The sequence below is a fragment of the Papio anubis genome, chromosome 2, assembly GCF_008728515.1.
Source record: "Papio anubis isolate 15944 chromosome 2, Panubis1.0, whole genome shotgun sequence".
NCBI classification, from domain to species: Eukaryota; Metazoa; Chordata; class Mammalia; order Primates; family Cercopithecidae; genus Papio; species Papio anubis.
Window position 1 is genome coordinate 50,554,464 of NC_044977.1, and position 27,192 is coordinate 50,581,655.

Consider the following 27,192-nt stretch of genomic DNA (forward strand, 5'->3'; position numbering starts at 1 on the left):
AGGGAGATCAACGCAGAAGGAGGGTGATTTCTGCATTTCCAGCTGAGGTACCTGGTTCATCCAATTGGGACTGGTTAGACAGTGGGTGCAGGCCATGAAGGACAAGCTAAAGCAGGGTGGTGCGTGGTCCCACCCAGGAAGCACAAGGGGTTGGGGAACTCCCTCCCCTATCCAAGGGAAGCCGGGAGGGACTGTGCCATGAGGAACAGTGTACTTCAGGCCAGGTACTACACTTTTCTCATGGTCTTCGCAACCTGCACACAAGGAGATATCCTCCAGTGCCTACGCCACCAGGGCCCTGGGTTTCAAGCACAAAACTGGGTGGCACTTTGGGTAGACACTGAGCTATATGCAGGAGTTTTTTTGGTTTTTTGTTTTTTTCATACCCCAGTGGCACCTGGAATGCCAGCAAGACAGAACCGTTCACTCCCCTGGAAAGGGGGCTGAAGCCAGGGAGCCAAGTGGTCTAGCTCAGTGGATCCCACCCCCGGGGAGCCCAGCAAGCTAAGATCCACTGACTTGAAAGTCTCACTGCCAGCACAGCAGTCTGAAGTCGACCTGGGATGTTTGAGCTTGGTGGAAGGAGGGATATCCACTATTACTGAGACTTGAGTAGGTGGTTTTCCCCTCACAGTGTAAACAAAATCACCAGGAAGTTTGAACTGGGCAGAGCCCACTGCAGCTCAGCAAAGCCACTATAGCCACACTGCCTCTCTAGATTCCTCCTCTCTGGGCAGAGCATCACTGAAAGAAAGGCAGTAGCTCCAGTCAGGGGCTTATAGAAAAAACTCCCATCTCCCTGGGAGAGAGTACCTGGGGGAAGGGGTGGCTGTGGGCACAGCTTCAGCAGACTTAAACGTCCCTGCCTGATGGCTCTGAAGAGAATGGCAGCTCTCCCAGCACAGTGTTGGAGCTCTGCTAAGGGTCAGACTACCTCCTCAAGTGCCTCCCTGACCCCCGTGCCACCTGAATGGGAGCCACCTCCCAGTTGCAGCTGACAGACACCACATACAAGAGAGCTCCAGCTGGCATCTGGCGGGTGCCTCTCTGGGATGAAGCTTCCAGAGGAAGGAATAGGCAGCAATCTTTGCTGTTCTGCAGCCTCTGCTGATGATACCTAGGCAAACAGGATCTGGAGTGGACCTCCAGAAAACTCCACCAGACCTGGGGCAGAGGGGCCTGATTGTTAGAAGGAAAACTAACAAACAGAAAGAAATAGCATCAACATCAACAAAAAGGACATCCAGACACAGAAACCCCATCCAAAGGCCACCAACATCAAAAACCAAAGTTAGATAAATACACGAAAATGGGGAGAAACCAGCGCAAAAAGGCTGAAAATTCTGAAAACCAGAACGCCTCTTTTCCTCCAAAGGATCACAACTCCTCACCATCAAGGGAACAAAACTAGGTGGAGAATGAGTTTGACTAATTGACAAAAGTAGGCTTCAAAAGGTGGGCAATAACAAACTCCTCCAAGCTAAAGGAACATGTTCTAACCCAATGCAAGGAAGCTAAGAACCTTGAAAAAAGATTAGTCAAATTGCTAACTAGAATAATCAGTTTAGAGAAGAATATAAATGACCTGATGGAGCTGAAAAACACAGCACAAGAACTTGGTGAAGCACACACAAGTATCAATAGCTGAATCGATGAAGCAGAAGAAAGGATATCAGAGACTGAAGATCAACTTAATGAAATAAAGTGAGAAGACAAGATTAGAGAACAAAGAATGAAAAGGAATGAACAAACCCTCCAAGAAATATGGGACTATGTGAAAAGATCAAATTTACATTTGATTGCCATACCTGAAAGTGACGAGGAGAATGGAAGCAAGTTAGAAAACAATCTTAGGATATTATCCAGGAGAACTTCCCCAACCTAGCAAGACAGGCCAATATTCAAGTTCAGGAAATACAGAGGCCACCGCAAAGATACTCCTCGAGAAGAGCAACCCCAAGACACATAATAGTCAGATTCACCAAGATTGAAATGAAGGAAAAAATGTTAAGGGCAGCCAGAGAGAAAGGTTGGGTTACCCACAAAGGGAAACCCATCAGACTAACAGTGGATCTGTCTGCAGAAACCCTACAAGCCAGAAAGAGTGAGGGCCTATCTTCAACATTCTTAAATAATTTTCAACCCAGAATTTCATATCCAGCCAAACTAAGCTACATAAGCAAAGGAGAAATAAACTCCATTACAGACAACCAAATGCTAGGAGATTTTGTTACCACCAGGCCTGCCTTACAAGAGCTCTTAAAGGAAGCACTAAACATGGAAAGGAAAAACCGATACCAGCCACTGCAAAAACATACCAAACTGTAAAGACCATCAACACTATGAAGAAACTGCATCAAGTAGCAAGCAAAATAACCAGCAAGCATCATAAGGGCAGGATCAAATTAACACGTAACAATATTAACCTTAAATGTAAATGGGTTAAATGCTCTCAATTAAAAGACACAGACTGGCAAATTGGATAAAGAGTCAAGACCTATCGGTGTGCTGCATTCAGGAGACCCATCTCATGTGCAATGACACACATAGGCTCAAAATAAAGGGATGGAGGAATATTTACTAAGCAAATGGAAAGCAAAAAAAGAAAAAAAAAAAAGCAGGGATTATAATCCTAGTCTCTGATAAAACAGACTTGAAACCAACAAAGGTCAAAAGAGACAAAGAAGGACATTACATAATGGTAAAGGGATCAATGCAACAAGAAGAGCTAACCATCCTAAACATATATGCACCCAATACAGGAACATCCAGATTTATAAAGCAAGTTCTTAGAGACCTACAAAGAGACTTAGATTCCCACACAATAATAGTGGGAGACTTTAACACCCCACTGTCAATATTAGATAGATCAATGAGACAGAAAATTAACAATGATATTCAGGACTTGAACTCAGTTCTGGACCAAGCAGACCTAATAGACAGCTACAGAATTCTCCCCTACAAATCAACAGAATATACATTCTTCTCAGCACCACATTGCACCTATTTTAAAATTGACCACATAATTGAGAGTAAAACACTCCTCAGCAAATGCAAAAAACGGAAATCATAACGAACAGTCTCTCAGACCAAGTGCAATCAAATTAAAACTCAAGATTAAGAAACTTACTCAAAACCACACAACTACATGGAAACTGAACAACCTGCTCCTGAATGACTACTGGGTAAATAATGAAACTTAAGGTAGAAATAAATAAGTCTTTTGAAGCCAATGAGAACAAAGATACAACATACCAGAATCTCTGGGACACAGCTAAAGCAGTGTGTAGAGGGAAATTCATAGCACTAAATATAGAGAAAGCAGGAAAGATCTAAAATCAACACCCTAACATCACAATTAAGAGAACCAGAGAAGCAAGAGCAAACAAATCAAAAGCTAGCAGAAGACATGAAATAACTAAGATCAGAGCAGAACTGAAGGAGATAGAGACACAAAAAACCCTTTAAAAATAATCAATGAATCCAGGAGCTGGTTTTTCTTAAAAGATCAACAAAATAAATAGACCGTTAGCCAGACTAATAAGAGAGAAGAATCAAATAGATGCAATAAAAAATGATAAAGGGGTATCACCACTGATCCCACAGAAATACAAACTACCATCAGAGAATACTATAAACATCTCTACACAAATAAACTAGAAAATCTAGAAGAAATGGATAAATTCCTGGAAACATATACCCTACCAAGTCTAAACCAGGAAGAAGTCAAATCCCTGAATAGACCAATAACAAGTTCTGAAATTGAAGCAGTAATACCAACCAAAAAAAGTCCAGGACTAGATGGATTCACAGCCAAATTCTACCAGAGGTACAAAGAGGAGCTGGTACCATTCCTTCTGAAACTATTCCAAGCAATAGAAAAAGAGGGAATCCTCCCTAACTCATTTTGAGGCCAGCATCATCCTGATACCAAAACCTGGGAGAGACACCAGAAAAAAAGAAATTTTCAGGCCAATATCCCTGATGAACATCGATGCAAAAACCTCAATAAAATACTGGCAAACTGAATCCAGCAGCACATCAAAAAGCTTATCCACCACGATCAAATTGGTTTCATCCCTGGGTTGCAAGACTGGTTCAACATATACAAATCAATAAACATAAACCATAAACAGAACCACATAAACAGAACCAACAACAAAAACCACGATTATCTCAATAGATGCAGAAAAGGACTTCAACAAAATTAAACACCCCTTCATGTTTAAAACTCTCAGTAAACTAGGTATTGATGGAATGTATCTCAAAATAGTAAGAGCTATTTATGACAAACCCACAGCCAATATCATAATGGGCAAAAACTGAAACCATTCCCTTTGAAAATCAGCACATGGCAAGGATGCCCTCTGTCACCACTCCTATTCAACATAGTATTGGAAGTTCTGGCCAGGGCAGTCAGGCAAGAGAAAGCAATAAACCATATTCAAATAGGAAGAGAGGAAGTCAAATTGTCTCTGTTTGCAGATGACATGATTGTATATTTAGAAAACCCCATCGTCTCAGCCCAAAATCTCCTTAAGCTGATAAGCAACTTCAACAAAGTCTCAGGATACAAAATCAAAGTGCAAAAATCACAAGCATTCCTATACATGAATAATAGCCAAATCATGAGTGAACTCCCATTCACAACTGCTAAAAAGAGAATCAAATACCTAGGAATACAACTTACAAGGGATGTGAAGGACCTCTTCAAGGAGAACTACAAACCACTGCTCAAGGAAATCAGAGACAACACAAACAAATGGAAAAACATTCCATGCACACAGAAAGAATCAATATTGCTAAAATGGCCATACCGCCCAAAGTAATTTGTAGATACATTGCTATCCCCACCAAGCTACCATTGATTTTCTTCACAGAATTAGAAAAAGTCACTTTAAATTTCATATGGAACCAAAAAAAGAGCCCCCATAGCAAAGACAATCCTAAGCAAAAAGAACAAAGCTGGAGGCACCACACTACCTGACTTCAAAGTATACTACAAGGCTACAGTAACCAAAACAGCAATGGTACTGGTACCAAAACAGATATATAGATAGACCAATGGAACAAAACAGAGGCCTCAGAAATAACACCACACATCTACAACCATCTGATCTTTGACAAACCTGACAAAAACAAGCAACCGGTGAAGGATTCCCTATTTAATGAATGGTGTTGGGAAAACTGGCTAGGCATAAGCAGAAAACTGAAACTGGACCCCTTCCTTAACACCTTATACAAAAATTAACTCAAGATGGATTAAAGACTTAAATATAAGACCTAAAACCATAACAATTCTAGAAGAAACCCTAAGCAGTACCATTCACGACATAGGCATGGGCAAAGACTTCATGACTAAAACATCAAAGCAAGGGCAACAAAAGCCAAAATTGACAAATAGGATCTAATTAAACTAAAGAGCTTCTGCACAGCAAAACAAACTATCATCAGAGTGAATGGACAACCTACAGAATGGCAGAAAATTTTTGCAGTCTATCTGACAAAGGGCTAATATCCAGAATCTAAAAAAAAACTTAAACAAATTTACAAGGAAAAAAAACAAGCAACCCCATCAAAAAATGGGTGAAGGATATGAACAGACACTTCTCAAAAGATGACCTTTATACAGCCAGTAAATATATTAAAAAAGCCCATCTTCACTGGTCATTAGAGAAATTCAAATCAAAGCCACAATGAGAGACCATCTCACACCAGTTAGAATGGTGATCATTAAAAAATCAGGAAACAACAGATGCTGGAGAGGATGTGGAGAAATAGGAACAGTTTTTACACTGTTGGTGGAAGTGTAAATTAGTTCAACCATTGTGGAAGACAGTGTGGCGATTCCTCAAGGATCTAGAACCAGAAATACCATTTGACCCAGCAATCCCATTACTGAATATATACCCAAAGGATTATAAATCATGCTACTATAAAGACACATGCACACATAGGTTTATTGCAGCACTGTTCACAATAGCAAAGACTTGTAACCAATCCAAATGCCCATCAAAGATAGACTGGATAAAGAAAATGTGGCACATATATACCATGGAATACTATGCAGCATAAAAAAGGGTGAGTTCATGTCCTTTGCAGGCACATGGATGAAGCCGGAAACCGTCATTCTCAGCAAACTAACAGAAGAAGAGAAAACCAAACACTGCATGTTTTCACTCATAAGTGAGAGTTGAACAATGAGAACACATGGACACAGGAAGGGGAATATCACACACCAGGGCCTGTCAGCGGATGGGGGGCAGGGGAAGGGATAACATTAGGAGTAACGCCTAATGTAGATGACGCGTTTAGGGGTGCAGCAAACCACCATGGCACATGTATACCTATGTAATAAACCTGCATGTTCTGCACATGTACCCAAGAATGCAAAGTATATAAATAAAGAAAAGAACTAGAAAGGCAAGAGCAAAATAAACCCAAAATTAGTAGAACAAAACAAATAAAGATCAGAGCAGAAATAAATGGTTTTGAAATGAAGAATATACAAAAGATCAATGAAACAAAAAGCTGTTTTTTAAAAAAGTTAAACAAAATTGAAAAACCTTCAGTTAAACTAAGAAGAAAAAAAAAAAAAGAGATGGCCCAGATAAATAAAATCAGAGATGAAAAATGAGATATGAGAACCAATATTGCAGAAAGTCCAAGAATCATTAGTGGCCACCACGAGCAACTATATGCCAATAAACTGGAAAATTTAGAAGAAGTGGACAAATTCCTAAACACACATAACCTGCCAAGATTCAACTATAAGGAAATCCAAAACCTGAACACATCAATAACAAGTAAAAAGACCAAAGCTGTAATAAAATGTCTCCCAGCAATGAGAAGCTCAGGACCTGATGGCTTCACTGATGAATTCTACCAAACATTTAAAGAAGAACACCAATCCTACTCAAACTATTCAGAAAAACAGAGAAGAAGGAATACTTCCAAACTCATTCTATGAGGCCAGTATTATTCTGAAACCAAAACCAGATAAAGACACATCAAAAAAGAAAACTACAGGCCAATATTTCTGATGAATATCGATGCAAAAATTCTCAACAAAATACTTGTAAACCAAATTCAACAACACATTTAAAATATTCTTCATAGGCTGGGCGTGGTGGCTCATGCCTGTAATCCCAGCACTTTGGGAGGCTAAGGCGGGCAGATTACTTGAGGCCAGGAGTTTGAGACCAGTCTGACCAACATGTCAAAACCCCGTCTCTCCTAAAAATACAAAAATTAACCGGGCATGGTGGCATGCACCTGTAACCCCAGCTATTTGGGAGACTGAGGCATGAGAACAACTCAAATTCAGGAGGCAGAGGTTGCAGTGAACCAAGATCATACCACTGCATTCCAGCCTGGGCGACAGAGTGAGACTCTGCCTCAAAAAAAAAAAAAAATAAATAAAATAAAAAATAGAATAAAATATTATTCATTATAACCAAGTGGGATTTATCCCTGGGAACAAAGGATGGTTCAAGATATGCAAATCAATCAGTGTGATCTATTATATCAACAGAATGAAGGACAAAAACCATATGATCATTTCAATTGATGCTGAAAAAGCACTTGATAAAATTAAACATCCCTTCCTGATAAAAACCCTAAAAAAACTAGATATAGAGGGAACATACCTCAACATAATAAAAGTCATATATGACAGACTGATGTATCATAGTGAATGGGGAAAAACCAAAAGCCTTTCCTCTAAGGTCTGGAACACAACAAAGATGCCCACTGTCACCACTGTTATTCAACATATAGTACTGGAAATCCTAGCTAGAACAATCAGACAAGAGAAAGAATTAAAAGGCATACAAAAAGGAAGAAGTCAAATTATCTATGTTTGCAGATGATATAATCTTATATTTGGAAAAACCTAAACAACTCCATAAAAAAATCTATTAGAACTCAAATTCAGTAAACTTGCAGGATATAAAATCAACATACAGAAGTCAGTAGCGTTTTTATATGCCAACAGTAAACAATCTGAAAAAGAAATTAAAAAGTAACTCCACTTACAATGGCCACAAATACAATTAAATACCTAGGAATTAAACTTAAAGAAAGTAAAAGTTCTCTATAATGAAAACTATAAAATGTTAATGATAGAAATTGAAGAGGACCCACAAAAATATGGAATGATATTCCATATTCACAGATGGAAGAATTAATATGGTTAAAATGTCCATACTACCCAAAGCAATCCACAGATTCAATGCAATTCCTATTGCAATGTCAATTGTATTATTCACAGTAATAAACAATCCTAAAATTTATTTGGAACCACAAAAGACCCAGAATAGCCAAAGCTATCCTGAGCAAAAAGAACAAAACTGCAGGAATCACATCATCTGACTTCAAGTTATACTACAGAGCTATGGTAAATAAAACAGCAAGGACTGACCTAGAAACAGACACATAGACCATTAGAACAGATTAGAGAACTGTTAAACAAATTCATATGCCTACAGTAAATTCATTTTTGATAAAGGTGCCAAGAACAAACATTGGGGAAAAGAGTCCCTTCTATAAACGGTGCTGGAAAAACTGGATATCCATATGCAGATGAATGAAACTACACCACTATCTCTCACAAAAATCTAATCAAAATGGATTAAAGACTTAAATCTAAGACCTCAAACTAGAAAACTATTGCAAAAAAAAAATTGCAGAGACTCTCCAGGACATTGATCTGGGCAAAAATTTCTTGAGTAGTACCCCACAAGCACAGGCAACCAAAGTAAAAATGGACAAATGAGATCACATCAGGTAAAAAAAAGCTTCAGCACAGCAAAGGAAACAATCAACAAAGAGACAACTCATGGAATGGGATAAAATACTTGTAAACTATCCATTTGACAAGGAATTAATAACCAGAATATGTAAGAAGCTCAAACAACTCTATATAGAAAAAAATCAAATAATCTGATTTAAAAACAGAGAAGAGATTTGAATAGGCATTTCTCAAAAGAAGAAATACAAATGGCAAACTTGCATACAAAAAAATGCTTGACATCAGTGATCAGCAAAGAAATGCAAATCAAAACTACACTGGTATATCATCTTATATGGCTTATATGCAAAAGACAGGCAATAACAAATGCTGGCAAGGATGTGAAGTAAAGGGAACCCTTGTACACTGTTGATGAGAATGTAAATTATTGGAACCACTATGGAGAACAGTTTGGAGGTTCCTCAAAAAACTAAAAATAGAGCTACCAAATGATCCAGCAATCCCACTGCTGAGTATACACTCAAAAGAAAGGAAACCAGTATACTGAAGGGATATCTGCACTTCCATGTTTGTTGCAGCACTGTTTACAGTAGACAAAATTTGGAAGCAACCTAAATGTCCATCAACAGATCAATGGATAAAGTAAACTGTAGTACTTATACACAATTGAGTACTATTCAGCCATAAACAAGGATGATATCCTGTCAGGTCACTATGTTAAGTGAAATAAGCTAGTCACAGAAAGATGAACATCACATGTTCTCACCTATTTATGGGATCTAAAAATCAAAACAATAGAACTCATGGAGACAGAGAGTTCTTAGAAGGATAGTTACCAGAGGCTGAGAAGGGTAATGGGTGCATGAGAAGATGTGGATGGTTAATTGGTACAAAACAGTTATTAACAGAAAGAGTGAATAAGGCTCAATATTTGATCGCATAACAGGGTGACTACTGTTAGTAATAATTTAATTGTACATTTAAAAATAAATAAAAGAGGCCAGGCAGGGGGGCTCACACTTGTAATCTCAGCACTTTGGGAGGCCGAGGCAGACAGATCACTTGAGGTCAGGAGTTCAAGATCAGCCTGGCCAACATGGTGAAACCCTGTCTCTTCAAAAATACAAAAATTAGCCAGGTGTGGTGGCAGGCACTTGTAATCCCAACTACTCAGGAGGCTGAAGCAGGAGAATTGCTTGAAGCTGGGAGGCGGAGGCTGCAGTAAGCCAAGACCGCACCACTGCACTCTAGCCTGAGCAACAAAGTGAGACTCTATCTCAAAAATAAAGCCAGGCGCAGTGGCTCATGTTGTAATTCCAACACTTTGGGAGGCAGAGGTAGGCGGATCACCTGAGGTTGGGAGTTCGAGAGCAGCCTGACCAACATGGAGAAACCCCGTTTCCACTAAAAATACAAAATTAGCCTGGTGCAGTGGGCGGGCACATGCCTGTAACCCCAGCTATTCAAGAGGCTGAGGCAGGAGAATCATTTGAACTTAAGAGGTGGAGGTTGTAGTGAGCCAAGATAGTGCCACTACATTCCAGCCTGGGCAACAAGAGCAAAACTCCATCTCAATCAATGTAAAACAAAATAAAAGTAACTAAAAGAGTATGATTGGATTGCTTATAACACAAAGGATAAATGCTTGAGGGGACAGGCACCCCATTTTCCATGATGTGATTATTATGCATGTGTATCTGCATAAAAACATCTCATGTACCTATAAATATATACTATGTACCCACAATATTTAAAAATACAAAATTTTTAAAAGAGATGAAGAATATCTTTGATACTTAGTAGAATGGACACGACAAAGGAAAGAATTAGTGAGTCTCAGTTTATGTCAATAGATACTTCTAAAGTAAAAACCAATGATGGGCCAGGAATGGTGGCTCACACTTGTAATTCCTGCACTTTGGGAGGCCAAAGTGGGAGGATCACTTGAGGTCAAGAGTTCAATACCAGCCTGGGCAATAGAGTGAGACCCCCATCTCTACCAAAAAAGAATTTGGCTGGGCGTGGTGGCTCATGCCTGTAATCCCAGCACTTTGGGAAGCCAAGGTGGGCAGGTTACTTGAGGTCAGGAGTTTGAGTTCAGCCTGGGCAACATGGCAAAACCTCATCTCTACTAAAAATGCAAAAAATTAGGCAGGCATGGTGGCGCATGCCTGTAATCCCAGCTACTTTGGAGGCTGAGGCAGGAGAATTGCTTGAACCTGGGACAGGGAGGTTGTAGTGAGCCAAGATTACGCCACCGCACTCCAGCCTGGGTGACAGAGCATAACTCTATCTCAAAACAAACAAACAAAAAACAATAACAACAACTAAAAAGATTAAAAACCCCCCAGAATATCCAAGAATGGTGAGACAACTACAAAAGGTGTAACATACACTTAATGAGAAAACCAGAAAGAGAAGAATAACAGAAAGGATCAAAGAAACATTTGAAGCAATAATGACTGAGAATTTCCCAAAATTGATGTCTGAAACCAGACCACAGACCCAAGAATTTTAAAAAACAACATGCAGGGTAAATACCAAAAAATCTATACATAGGCATATATAGATTATAATAAAATATATGTCTTCCCAGGTAAATAAATTTGATTTGGCGAATCATACTGTAAATTACACTATAAACAGAAAGATGTAGTATAAACAAAATCATAAGACCAATGCTAGAGTTGCAAAAAGTTATCTGTAATGTAGGTAGTGAATAAAATATCTAAAATATACAAAGAGTTCCTACAAAGTGAGATGATAATTTAGTGGGCAGATGATATCACCACTGACAATAAATGTTTTTATCTTAGTGTGTTTGTACTTTATAAAAATAACAAGGGGCCGGGCATGGTGGCTCACACCTGTAATCCCAGCACTTTGGGAAGCCAAGTCAAGTGGATCAACTGAGGTCAGGAGTTCAAGACCAGCCTGATCAATATGGTGAAACCTTGTCTCTACTAAAAATACAAAAAATTAGCTGGGTGTGGTGGCAGGTGGCTGTAATCCCAGCTACTTGGGAGGCTGAGGCAGGAGAATCACTTGAACCAGGGAGGCGGAGGTTGCAGTGAGCTGAGATCGCACCACTTCACTCCAGCCTGGGCCAAAGAGCAAAACTCTGTCTTTCACACACACACACACACACACACCAAAAAAAAAGAAAAAAAAGAAAAACAATTTTTAAAAATTCTTTAAAACTGACATATAGGTAAGAAACTGAAGCTTCATTTCCAAGCGGCTTTAATTGTCCTGGGCATTATTTTTCTTACTGAGAAGCTAGCTGCCAAAATCAGGTGAACTGTGTAGCTGTGTAGATTCGACTTGGAAGATTTGCCCCAGGTTATGCAGCTGGGCAGTAGCAAGAGTGTGTGCTGTACTTCTGGTTCCCATCCCATGGTTCTTTTATATCTTCCATGAAAAAAATGGCTCCCCCCAACCTCCTACAAAGTATAAGGATATTTTAGTAAAAATATACGTGCCCATACACGAGACCCAGAAGAGCTCATGTGTGTCTCATGAAAACTGAAGCAAACCTGGAAAGCATGAAACAACTGGCAGCCAGTTCCAGGGGAAGCTTAATTTTGCCTACCTTTGTTTTATCATCTTTTTCTTTTTTACAGAGGGTCTCTAGAGCAAACAGTGTTGTGAGTTTCACCTAGCAATCCATGGAGCAGAAGCAGGAAGCAGGCTCAGCGTCCAGCCGGTGGATAAGGGGGACCTGTATAATTGTGCAGTTATGAGAATTTGGAAGGCTCAGCTCCCATATAGCATATTATTTCTTCCATCCAAATAACATTTAATGATTTGGCGGATAGTGATCTCCTGACCTTGCTCCACTTCTCAGAATGAGGGGGATTCAAGCACAGCATCTGTTAGTCACACTTCATAAATTAATTTGGTTCTTTGGCGTCTGTCTACAATGCTGTGTAGCAGGGAAAAATAATGGCGAGATGATAAGCAGAGCCACTGCATCCCACAGACAAAACAACTGTGAAGAGACTTTCCATTTTTTAAAAAACAGTTATTGTGGTGTTGTCTAGATAGTCATAATGTCATCTGTATGGTTGAAAATGTAACCAGGCTGGGCGCGGTGGCTTATGCCTGTAATCCCAGCACTTTGGGAGGCTGAGGTGGGCGGATCACCTGAGGTCGGGAGTTTGAGACCAGCCTGACCAACATGGAGAAACCCCATCTCTACTAAAAATACAAAATTAGCCGGGCGTGGTGGCACACGCCTGTAATTCCAGTTACTCGGAAAGGCTGAGGCAGGAGAATTGCTTGAACCTGGGAGGCGGAGGTTGCGGTGAGCCGAGGTCGCGCCACTGCACTCTGGCCTGGGCAACAAGAGCAAAACTCCGTCTCAAAAAAAAAAAAAAAAAAAAAAGGAAAAAAAGAAAATGTAACCAGAACATAAGGACATATCACTGCCAGTCCCTAGAATAAGAAAAAGTTTTCTCTCAGTATGAAAGGAAAAAAGAAGCATAGAGTTCAGGCTAATAACCCTCAGAAAAACTCCACTGAAAAAGAATCACTGATCTGTGCTTTCAGCCTGAAAATTCTGATTGTTGCTCTCATCTGTTCTTATTTTTGGCTGGAGTAATGCCACCAAATGATTACTTTCTAACAAAACCACAAAAAGTTTTGTACATAAAAATTAGTGGGACTTTTGGCTGGCAGTCATCTGACAATGTCTAAGCTGAGAATAATTACAAAGCTCTGGTGTCTCTCATCTTCTGCCTCCAATAAATACCTTCAAGATATTTGTTACTTTTGCCTTTAATTGGAATGGTAGTGTACACACACACACACACACACACACATTTAATGTAAGCATTTGTTGGGGGAATGGCAGCCCTCATTCAATCTTCACAAAGTTGCTTTCAGGCTTACATCTCTCTAGATACGCTACATTTCTGATAGATGTTTCCAAGATAGTAGATGGCAAATTCAGTTCATATACATCTCAAAAACTATATTATACAAGTAAATGGTAGGTAATGGCAGGGATTCTTATCCCTGGTATCCATTGTTTGGTATCTAAGACTATCCAAGATTGATAGTCTTAGACAGTGGGGAATCTGATTAATCTGTAGCTGCTTATCTAACAGACTGGCTGGATGGCAGATCTGCCAAATGGGCAGTGTGAGTTCCTACAAAAGAAAAAGAAAACGTAACCAGAAGAATTCTGCCATGGAAGATTTAAAAAATGATATTATTGATTTTAAAATGTAAAATTTTGTTAACTTCTACAGTTCAAATTAATTTAATTAATTAATTAAATTTAGAGGTTCTTTAGAAGACAATTTTTAAAAATATTTTCTTTAATATTTTAGCTACACAGATATATTTCAGAATACAGATACATTTCAGAAGGCCACTGGAAAACTTTAACAACTTTTCTAGAAGGTTGGTCTGGGCACCTCTTACATAACCCCATGCCCAGTGATGCTGCCATTCTGATCTGTAGATATGGGGCCAGCTCCCTGCCTACCAGACCTGGCTTTGATGTGCTGCTTATCCAAGCCACAGACCTTCCACCCCCAGCGGACACTATTCCTCTGGCTATATCCAAACACCTGCAGAGGCCTCGATGTTTTTTCTGTCTAGGCTAATTTGTAAAGGGTTTTCCAGTGTACCCAGAGTTACCAAATTTTGTTCAATTCAGTGCCCTTGAGGAAGTACTAGTGTACCATGCAGGGCCTGGGTTTTACTTTGGCTTTTACAGTTTGTTTCCATTTTCCCATTTCACTTCTTAAAAATCTGTAGCTAGGCTCTGTGATGGCATTTAGTTTACATTACTTAGTAGCTATACAACAATTTAAGTATTAGAACATGGTAGGTGTGCCTTGAATCTAACGACAGGGTCAGAGGTGCCAGGACATGAAAGGAGAGTAGGCCTGTGAGGTGGTCAGACAGCTGGACCCAAAGGACTGAGAGAACTGACTTCAGATCAGAACAGTGCTGAAAAGACAGGGCCAGATGATTTGCTACAAAACTTTTCAGGGGCCAAAGTAGCAGTGAACAGGTGCAATCCCAGACTGGCTCTGTCTAAAGCCCTGTCTATGACGAGGAACATTTTAAAAGTGTCTCAATACCTGTGTGCCTGCAGCTCTCATGTTAATAGACAAATGACAGTTTGTCTTTCCCAATGTCAATGGCATTAAAATGAACTTTGTTTCTTTCAGAACAAGTTTGCCCTCTCCCTTGTTTTCCAGATACTCCGGTATCTGGAGCATCCTCAGAAAATATACTGGAATGGTAAATGAGCAGTTTTATCACACAGCATTAAGCAGATATGTTTAATTCCATATTATTTAGAAAGGAATCTAGGAGTTGCATAAAAGTGATGCACAACATAATCCAGAATGCGGAATAATGCCCAACAATGTTGATGGAAACCTATGAGAATTGTTAACTCGTGAAAAGTCTTTGATTAGGTTTTTTCTGGTAGAATCTGAGCCACTCTTTCTGCCATTTATTATGGTTTTAATGTGTCATTTCAGTGTAAGAAAACAGGAACAGAAAATGTTCTTTTTCTGTTATCACAGCACATTTGTATTGCTCCATATACTTACCCAGAAACTCCCTCAGAAAGAACAGACCCCCACAGTGGATAATATAATTTTACTTACACTTCTATGCATAGAGCAAGTTTCTGTACTTCTAATTTGTAAGTGTGGTATATTAAATATTTGGAATATGTCTCTGCTTAAGTTATCTGTGCAAGTGGATCTGATCTGGGGGAGGTAAGGAAGATGGCAACATTTCCTGTTATATAAATCCTTGAATGTCCTTGAAGGTAGCAGTTAACACTACCACCCTGATTCAGTCAGGCTAGGATTCTGAGTAAAGTTATCTTAACTCTTCCTGGTATGACCTTTGACCACCAAGAATGACGAACATTTTAAAACATGTGAGTCCTGTGGTACAAAAGAATCTGTCTGGACACTACCTCTTAACATTTTGTATTTGAGTGTGCAACCTGGGAGCACTCCCAGAACCTGCCCTGTGCTGGGAAGCATAATCACCTTCTACACATTTTATTCTGAGGTTTGAAATCCTGTTAACTGTGGATGTGCCCACTTTGGCATTTTTCTAATGTCTCCTCTGCGTGAGTAATGTAATCTGAAACTTCCTAAGTGTAATTTCCAAGGAACTAATCCAAAAACATTAATTTTAAACAAATATTTTTTGAATCCTGCATAGAGTAGTTTAGCTAAACTCTGTAGCCTGATCGTGTGGAGCACTGGGACAGGAGTGTGTTTGAAAGGTGGATCATTAGCCTGCTGACCTGGCAGGATAACTGAGGTGGCTCCAACCCTTCCCCCGATAAGACCTCAGTGCAACTCACTGACAGCTCCTCCAGCCACCTCTGTCAAGGCTGGGACTTCTGCCCATCATTGGGTATTGCACTTACCCACCTGCTTTAGCCGCAGTGGGTTCTTACCCAGGGATACTTCCCCTACTGGCCTGAAGCCTGACCATCAAACCAGTAAATACAATAATGGAGGAAAATAAATTAAAAAGTACATGCCAGAGGGGAATGAGATAAACGTCAAGAGACCTCTACCATTCCAACTCCATAGAAGACAATGAACTTGCTCACACATGGAGCACACTGCTACTACAACTAGCATATGAGAAAGTCATCATGCAAAGAATCTCTATAACCAAGGCACTCTTACAGAGTCTTCACCCCTGAAAGCACCAATAACCGAATTAGGCTATAATTAACTATAAGCATTAAAGTCACATCCTTAAGGGGAAAAATTTAAAAAACAGTCAAATCAAACATAAATTCAAGAATAATTGGAAGAAATAGGCTACCCCAATGAAAAGGAACTAGAAAAGTAACTCTGGTAATATGACAAAACAGGGTTCTATAACACCCCCAAAAGATCACACTAGCTTTCCAGCAATGGATCCAAACCAAGATGAAATCTTTGAAATACCAGATAAAGAATTCCAAGGTTGATTTTTTTTTTCTTTTTCTTTTTCTTTCTTTCTTTCTTTTTGTTTTTTTTTTTTGAGACAGAGTCTTACTCTGTTGCCCAGGCTGGAGTGCAGTGGTGCAATCTCGGCTCACTGCAAGCTCTGCTTCCTAGGTTCACGCCATTCTCCTGCCTCAGCCTCCTGAGTAGCTGTGACTACAGGCACCCGCCACCACGCCCATCTAATTTTTTGTATTTTTGGTAGAGACAGGGTTTCACCATGTTAGCCAGGATGGTCTTGATCTCCTGACCTCGTGATCTGCCTGCCTCGGCCTCCCAAAGTGCTGGGATTACAGGTGTGAGCCACCACGCCAGGCCAGAAAGTTGATTATTAAGCTATTCAAGGAGGTACCAGAGAAAAGTGGAAACTATCAAAGAAATTTTAAAAGCAGTTCAAGATACGAATGAAAAATTTTCTAGAGAAATAGATATTATAAAGAAAAAGCAATCACAACTTCTGGAAATGAAAGACACATTTAGGGAATTACAAAATGTCATGGGAAGTTTTAACAATAGACTGTAAAAAGTGGACGAAAGAATTTCAGTGTGTGAAGATATACTTTTGAATTAACCCAATCAGATAAAAATAAAGAAAAAAGAATCAAAAGAAATAAACAAAGTCTTCAAGAAATATGGGATTATGTAAAAAAAAAAAAAAAAAAAGCCAACCCTAAGAATAATTAGCGTTACTGAGGGAGAGGAGAAAACAAAAAGTCTGGAAAACTTACTTGAGGGAACAATTAAGGAAAACTTCCCTGGCCTGGCTAGAGATTTAGATTTAGATAAAGAACTCCTCAGAAATTCTCTGAAAAAAGATCTTCACCAAGGAATATAGTAATCAAGCTATTTAAAGCCAAAATGAAGGAAAGAATTATAAGAGCAGTAAGATAAAAGAATCAGGTAACCTATAAAGGAAAACCCGTCAGACTAAGAACAGACTTGACAGCAGAAACCTTACAAGTCAGAAGGGATTAGGGTCTGATCTTCAACCTCCTTAAACAGGATAACTGTCAGCTAAGAATTTTGAATCCAGCAAAACTAAGTTTTATAAATGAAAGAGAAAACAAGTCATTTTCAGACAAATGCTGAGGGAATTTGTCACTACCAAACTAGCACTATAAAAAACTCTAAAAAGAGTTCTAAACCTTGAAACAAAAGCTCAAAATGCACCAGAATAGAACTTTCTGAAAGCATAAAACTCACAGGGCCTAAAAACAATAACACAATGAAAAAATATCTAGATAACAATTAACATGATGACCAGTATCTCACATCTCAATATTAATGTTGAATGTAAATGGCCTAAATGCTCCACTTAAAAGATACAGAATGGATTTTTAAAAATTACAAACCAAATATCTACTGTCTTCCAGAGACTAACCTCACACAGAAGGATTCATATAAACTCAAGGTAAAGGGAGCAAAAAGATACTCCACACAAATAAAAACCAAAAGCAAGCAGGCATAGCTATTCTTATATCAGACAACAGACTTCAAAGCAACAACAGTAAAACAAAAAAAAAGACAAAGAAAGTCATTATATGATAAAAAGATCACTCCAAGAAGAAGATATTACAGTCCTAAATTTATATGCACCTAACACTGGAACTCCCAGATTCGTAAGACAATTACTACTAGACCTAAAAAATGAGATAGACAGCAACACAATAATAGTGGAAGACTTCAATGCACCATTGATAGCACTAGACAAATCAGAGACAGAAAGTCAACAAAGAAACCATGGACTTAAATGATGCACTAGAATAAATGGACTTAGATATTTACAGAACATTCTACCAAAGAACTGTAGAATATACATTCTTCTCATCAGCAGGTGGAACATTCTCCAAGATAGTGTTAAATACAGTGAGTTCTGTATGTTCAGTTCTTTGTTCTCCATTTTAAAGTTGAACTTCCTCATTCTCGTCTCCTTGACCCTAGTTTCAGTAAACAACATTTTTCACCAGTTCTAATCAGTAGTTCACATCTGTTCCCCTGGTCACCTGCTCCATGCTGAGTCACTCCTGGTCACCTGCTCTGAGTCACCTTTAGTCACCTGTTCCATAACTGTCTTTCCCACCGAAACTGCTCACCCCACCATTCTGGTTCATACCCCTGCTCTCTTTAAAATAGCCAGTCAGAATTAGCTTAGTCTGTGTGGTCCAACCCTGGCCAATAGAGGAACGACAGACACAGCAGTAGGGGTTACCTGTATCAGACATAAGAACACTTCCCCCTCCCTTGTTCAAGTGTGCTCTCGCAATTGCTCCATCTAAGAGATGCACCCTTCTATAGAAGTAAAATTGCCTTGCTGAGAAAATTCGTGTTTGAGTGCTATTTCTTTTGCGGCACCAAAAATTTATTTCTAGCAAATTTGGGGGCCCATCTGGGATTCCCATTCTCCTCTGGGGAGGGTCTAGACCTCTCCCATGAGGAGACATGGCCCGCTGCCTCATTGCAGCGGCCCCAGGGGTAAGGAATTGAGACCCACCTGGTGTGATGAATAAACCCGGACTCAGCAATGCAGAAAGAAACCGGCTGGCAACCTGGGGGAAAGGATCCTCACATACCATGGCGACCAGGTAATTCTGTGCACAGACCAAGGTAAGAAACATCACAGGGGCAGCAAAGTATTTCCTTGGTGGTCAGGATATTCTGGGGGATGAAAGTGTGTGTGAATGCAAGGAGCCTCCAGCAGGTGGGGCTAAAGGATAGGCGAGACAGCTCTAATATGAGAGATTGAGTCTAATAGCCCTAGCAAGCCCCCAGAGAAGGATAGGTAAGACATCTGTAACACGAGAGATTGAGCCTAACCAGGACCCAATATGGGAAATACCCCAAGTAAGGTAAGAGATAAAAAGGATAAAGTTAACAACAATAATATTCCCCCTAATAGTCCCCTAGGCCTAATGTTAAAATATTAGAAGAAGAAAAAAACCTTAGAGAAATGATAATTGAAAGAATTGGAGAGTCTGTAGCCCACATCCAAAGCATTACAAAAGCTTTCAATATACAACAAGGAAAAGATGAAAGACCTATAAAATTCCTAGGAAGACTCAAGAGCAAATGAGGAAATATGTAGGTCTAGAATTAGAAGACTCCCCTCAAATAAGGGATGTTAAAGCTTTATTTTGTAACTAATAGTTGGCCAGATATTAACAAGAAATTACAAGAGATAGAGAACTGGAAAGATAGACCTACAGAAGAGCTTCTAAGAGAAGCCCAAAAAGTATATGTAAAAAGAGATGAAGGAAAAACAAAAGCAGAAAGCAAAAATTGTGCTCTCCACCATATAATAAAGTACCCGGGGCCAGAACCTATAAAGAACCTAAACCCCCACTCTCCAGGCAATATAAAGGGTACGAAATAGTAAAGCCAGAAGACTCAGAGGTAGAAAAAGAAAGGGACAGAACGAATGTTTCAGATGCAGAAAATTAGGTCACTTTAAAAGACAATGTCCTGAAAGAAAAGAAAGAAAAAGTCATCCCACTTAAAGCTTTTGAAGAAGACTATGGAAGTCAGGGGCTCTATCTTTTTTTATCTTAAGTCCCATCAAAAGCCCTTAATAAATTTAGAAGTGGGATCTAAACTTAAGCTTATTACCTTTTTAATCAACTCAGAAGCAGCTCACTCCTCGGTTTGTTATCTTCCATCCAGTGTAACTTGTTCACAATAATTTTTTATCTCAGGAGTAAAAGGAGAAGCGTTTAAAACAAAAATCTTAGAGGAGACAGGAGTAAAATCCAAAAACCGATCAGCTAATATCAAATTTCTGTCAATTCTGGACACAGAGACAAATCTATTAGGAAGATATTTAATGCTAGAATTAGGCTTAGGCCTCCAAATCAATCATGGAAAATTCCTCCCCTCCCCTCCCTAATCTTGCTCACCACCACAGATGAAGAACACATTCATCCGGAGATATGGTCAAAAGACCGGAATTGAGGAAAGTTAGATTCCTCTGATTCATGTTAAATTAAAAACCCCTAGGGAAGTAGTAAAGCGAATGCAATACCCTATTCTTTTAGAAGCCAGGGTAAATTTAAAACCTATAATTGAAGATCTTCTTTGTGATGGGCTTCTTAAACCCTGTATGTCTCCCTATAACACTCCAGTACTACCTGTGAAGAAGCCAGATGGGTTAGTGCAAGACCTTAGAGCTATTAATCAAATAGTCCAAACTACACAGCCTGTTGTTCCCAATCCTTATACTATTATCAGTAGGATCTCATACAGTCACCAGTGGTTTACAGTAAGAGATTTAAAAGATGCCTCCAGGCTTGTCCATTAGTAGAGGGCAGCCGGGGTATTTATCTTTGAGTGAGAAGACCCTCACTCTGGTTGAAAACAGCAATACCAATGGACAGTCTTAACCCCCAGGGGTTTACGGAGTCTCCAAATTTAGTCAAATATTAGAACAAGTCATTTAATTAGCAAAGGTAAACAGAAAATTGAGCTTGAATGAATTAAAGGCCTCATATCCTTGCCTCTGCCAGAGACTAAACAAAAACTTAGAAAATTTTAAGGTTAGTCAGATACTGTCATCTATGGATGGACAGACTCTTATGCCCAAAAAACAAAACCCTTATACAAAAAGCTCACACAAGACGGGCCAAAACCCCTCATTTGGCAATTACCAGAAATGCAACAAGTGGAAAGGTAAAATATCTGTTAGTAACTGCCCCTGTCGCAGCTTTACCTTCCTTAAGCAGCCATTCCATCTTTTCGTCAGTATAAACAAGGGCATAACCTTAGAGGTACTTACCCAAGAGTATGGAGGCCACTTGCAACCCGTAGCCTTCCTATCAAAAATCCTAAACCCAGTAACCTGCAAATGGCCCAGATACATTCAATCTGTAGCAGCAACTGCTTTGCTAACAGAAGAAAGTAGAAAAATAACTTTTGGAGGAAACATCACTGTGAGCACACCTCACCAGGTCAGGACTATCCTAAGTCAGAAAGCAAAAAGGTAGCTTACTGACTCAAGAATCTTAAGGTATGAGGCTATTCTGGTAGAAAAAGATGATTTAACATTAACCACTGATAATTCGTTTAACCCAGCAGGTTTCCTAAAAGGGGATCCAAATCTAGAGAAAGATCACACATGTTTAGATTTAATTGATTACCATACAGCAGTCTGACCAGACCTAGGAGAAACTCCCTTCAGGACAGGACGACACTTATTTATAGATGGCTCTTCCTGGGTGATTTAGGGAAAATGACACCATGGGTATTCAGTAATTAATAGAGAAACTCTTGTAGAAATAGAGTCAGGAAAATTGCCTAATAATTGGTCTGCTCAAACGTGTGAGCTGTTTGCACTCAGCCAAGCCTTAAAGTACTTACAGAACCAGGAAGGAACCATCTATACTGATTCTAAGTACACCTGTGGAGTGGCTCATACATTTGGAAAAATTTGGACTGAACAAGGTCTTACTAATAGCAAAGGCCAAGACGTAGTCCACAAGGAATTAGTCACCTAAATATTAAATAACCTTCAGTCGCCAAAAGAAATAGTTATTGTCCATGTCCCTGGACACCAGAAAAGCCTTTTGAAAGTTGAGGAAATAACCTAGCAGACCAGATAGCCAAACAGGTGACCATTTCTTAGCTGTACCACTGGCCTGCTTTGCAGGTAGGTAAAACCTAGGACACACGGAGTTAAATGCAGAATAAGCCCGACCTTATCTGCACTTCTGTCTAGGTCCTAGGCTCTACACCTAGCACATAATTAAAATCCCAAACTTACAAAGTTTTCAACAAAAGTAAAAGTTAACAGTATAACATGTATTATCCCCACTTCTAATCTTGTGGCCTTAGGCTGTTTAGTCCACAGACATAAAGGAAGTTTGCTTTGGGAAAGAACGATTATCATCTTTGACATTAAAAAAAGGAGAATTGATGTAAAAAGAGTCTTATACGGTAAATTCTTGTCCTAAAGTAAATTAACGGGTTGTTTAAAGAAAGGGATGTTTACAAAAAGTCAGAAAGTTGAGGCATGTCAAAGATTGTCTGTGAAAGTCATGAAAAATGTATTAAAAGGGAATCTATGCAAGAAATGTTGTATAATTTAAAATTAGGCCTCCTGAATGTAAAACTATTGAAGAAACAGTTTACATGCAAGGTGTGTAAGGAAAGTAAAATATACTTTAAATTATTAGGAGGCATAAGAATGTGGATTTTTACCTACATTAAAAGGTTAAAAAAATGTTTTGAAGGTTTATGCAAGTTTTGAAACGTTAATTGTAAAGGAAATTCTTTGTGTGAACATACTGCCTAAAGTGAAAGGGGTATCATCCAGTTTTTCTGTAAATTGAACATTAAAATAAAAGCACAATGTTTTTTTCTTAAAGCACTAACCTGTTCTTTAACAAATTATAAAGGGTTAAAAAGAGTGTATAAAAATCTTACCTTATGGTTAGACATTAAAATTGGATAAATATGTCTACAGGTTTTATTAAAATTGAGTTTAACATTAATAGCACACTGATATAAAGGTGAAATTTAGCTTATTTGGTATAAAAATCATATAGGAAGCATTGTCAAATATAAAATGGTGTTTGGCTTTCTTTGGTCTAAAAACTAATAAAAATAGGTGCTAAAGAGAATTCAGAAGGAAAATAGATATTGCCAGACCAGAGAGAAATGTTATCCAAACCCCTTATGAGGAAAATCTTGTCCCAACCACATCAAGGGACCCATTGGGGGCCCCAGGGCATGTGTGATGCAGTTCTCAGAGTTTATGGGTTTATGGGTGCATAGGAATTTATATCCTGGCCAAACATGTACAGACAGTTGTTTAGTATGACCAAAAAAAAAAAAAAAAAAACCCACAAAACCTAATAAACTATAAAAGATTACCCCTTGGGGGAAGGAGTCCAGGCTTAAGGCCATTCCAAAGTATCCAAGTTGATTACACAGAAATGCCTCCAATAGGTCGTCTAAAATACTTACTAGTGACAGTAGATCACCTTATTCACTGGGTCAAAGCTATTCCCTTTTCAAATGCAACAGCCAATAATGTAGTCAAAGCCCTAATTGAAAATATAGTGCCCAGGTTTGAACTAATAGAAAATATTGACTCAGGCAATGGAACTCATTTCACCGCACACATAATTAAAAAGCTATCCCAAACATTAGACATTAGGTGGGAATACCATACTCCCTGGCATCTACCTTCATCAGGGAGAGTAGAAATAATAAATCAGACTTTAAAGAACCACTTAACAAAATTGGTTCTGGAGACTCAGTTACCATGGGCCAAGAGCCTTCCTATTGCCCTGCTAAGAATCTGAACTGCCCTGTGGAAAGATATTGGTCTTTCTCCTGATGAGATGCTCTACGGATTGCCTTATTTATACTCCACTGCTGACAATCCTACCTTTGAAACAAAAGATCAATTTCTTAAAAATTATATACTTGGCCTGTCTTCTACTTTCTCTTCTCTTAAAACTAAAGTTCTCTTAGCATAGGCACCACCCCTGGAGCTCCCAGTGCATCAACATCAACCTGAGGATCACATCCTCATCAAAAGCTGGAAAGAGGAGAAGCTGGAGCTGGCCTGGGAAGGATCTGGCCTAGTGCTCCTAAGTACTGAAACCGTAGACCGGACAGCAGAGAGAGGATGGACCCATCACACCTGAGTCAAGAAAATGCTGCCGCTTCTGGGCCATAGTCCCAGGGGAAAACCCTACCAAACTAAAGCTAAGAAAAATTTAACTCTCTTTCATCTATCCCATTACTCCTTATTTCCTCGCTCTATTATTGACCACCTAGCTATTAATGTAACCAAGTAAATTTTGCCTCAAACTATTACATTTGATGCTTGCCTTGTTATACCGTGTGGAGACTGGCCAAGTCAAAGATAGCTCTCCACTTCAGAAAAGTACATCTGTCCTTCCAGGCTCTCCTCAGACTGGACACTAGTGAATTGGGATCATTTAGTCTGGGAAGATTTCGATGAAGACCCCAGTGTCAACTGGGAGTCTTGCCCCCCACCCCCAATCCAGAGCTTTTATGCCATAGTTGGTCCAATGTTCTGTAGACCACTAAAGAGCAAGGATGGGCTGCCCTAACCAGTAGTTGTAATTTCCTAAAACCATACATTCATTTTACTAAAGGAACAGCTTCCCCTAACTGTCAGTTAAACCCCTCACTGTAGTGCAATCCAATACAGGTTATTATCCCAAACCCTAAAAATTCTTCCCCTTCTCCAAGCTGGTTCCCTTCTTTAAGTCAGTTTTATGGGGGCTGAAGTTTCAGGAAGAGACTCTATTGGATCCTTTGAAACACGTTTCATTGATCCCCCACCACCTACACCTTCCCCTAAGTCTTCTTCCAAAATCTTTCACAACGAAATGGTTATTCCACCTCCATCTAATGACAAGACCAAGGTAGCTATTGTAGAAATTAAAGATCTAAAACAAACTTTGGCAATTGAGACAGGATATCAAGATATGAATGCCTGGTTGGAATGGATCAAATATTTCATCCACACTTTAAACAAAAGCAATTGTTATGCTTGTGCACATAGCAGGCCAGAGGACCAGGTTGTCCCATTTCCACTAGGATGGTCCTCCAGTCGACCAGACATGGGCTGTATGGTAGCTCTTTTCCAGGATTCCACAGCCCGGGGTAACAAGTCATGCCAAGCTCTCTCTCTGCTATATCCTGAAGTTCAACACCCTGCGGGTCAGCCCCCGAGGGCCATCCAACCTCCGTCTCCCGACATTAAGTTCACTTCATGTCTCTCATGACAAGGGGGAAACTTAGTGTTCCTTGGAGACCTGAAGGGATGAGGTGAGCTTAAGAATTTTCAAGAGCTTACCAATCAATCGGCCCTTTTTCATCCCCGAGCATATGTAAGGTGGTATTGTGGTGAACCTTTACTGGACACTCTGCCAAGTAACTGGAGTGGCACTTGTGCTGTAGTCCAATTGGCTATTCCTTTCACCTTGGCATTTCATCAACCAGAGAGAAGAAAAATACAACACTGTAAAACAAGAGAAGCTCCTTATGGGTCTTTCGACTCTCATGTTTACTTAGATGCAATTGGAGTCCCACGAGGAGTACCAGATAAAGTTAAATCTTGAGATCAAATAGGATTTGAGTCAATATTTTGGTAGGTGACAATAAAAACATAGATTGGATAAATTACATTTATTACAACCAACAGTGGTTTATTAACTACACTAGAGGTGCTGTTAAAGGAATAGCTGAGCAATTAGTGGCTACTAGCCAGACAGCTTGGGAAAATAGAACAGCCTTAGACATGATATTAGCAGAAAGAGAAGGAGTTTGTGTCATGATTAAAACTCAGTGTTGCACCTTCGTCCCAAACAATACTGCCCCTGGTGGAAGTATAACAAAGGCATTGCAAGGTCTAACTGCTCTGTCCAATGAGTTAGCCAAAAACTCAGGAGTAAATGACCCCTTCACATGGTGGCTAGGAAAATGGTTTGGTAAATGGAAAGGAATCACAGCCTCAACTCTTACTTCTCTCACAGCCATAGTAGGTGTACTCATTCTTGTCAGGTATTGTGTCATACCATGCATCCATGGGCTGGTGCAAAGACTCAGAGAGACAGCACTTACTAAAACCTCCCTTGGCCGGGCATGGTGGCTCACACCTGTAATCCCAGCACTTTGGGAGGCTGAGGCAGGTGGATCACCAGGTCAGGAGATTGAGACCATCCTGGCTAACATGGTGAAACCCTGTCTCTACTAAAAATACAAAAAATTAGCTGGATGTGGTGGCGGCTGCCTGTAGTTCCAGCTACTTGGGAGGCTGAGGCAGGAGAATGGTGTGAACCCAGGAGGCGGAGCTTTCAGTGAGTAGAGATCACGCCACTGCACTCCAGCCTGGGTGACAGAGCAAGACTCCGTCTAAGAAAAAAACAAAACACCCTCCCTTAACTCTCCTCTACCTTATTCCGAGAAGCTTCTTCATTTAGAGAATCAAGCAGAACTAAGCCAACACATGTTAAGGAAGTTTGAAGAGAAAGAACTGTAAAATTCAAGAGGGGGAAAATTGTTAAATACAGTGAGTTCTAACTTTCTCTTCAAATAGTAAGTATGTCAGTATGTTCAGTTCTTTGTTCTCCATTTTAAAGTTGAACTTCCTTGTTCTCCTCATCTCCTTGCCCCTAGTTTCAGTAAACAACCTTTTCCACCAGTTCTAATCAGTAGTTCACATCTGTTCCCCTGGTCATCTGCTCCATCCTGAGTCACCCCTGGTCACCTGCTCTGACCTGAGTCACTTTTAGTCACCTGTTCCATAACTATCTTTCCCACTGAAACTGCTCACCCTGCCACTCTGGTTTATACCCCTGCTCTCTTTAAAATAGCTAATTGGAATTAGCTTAGACTATGCGGGAGACGGAGGCTGGATGGCCCTCGGGGGCTGACCCGCAGGGTGTCGAACTTCAGGATATAGCAGAGAGAGAG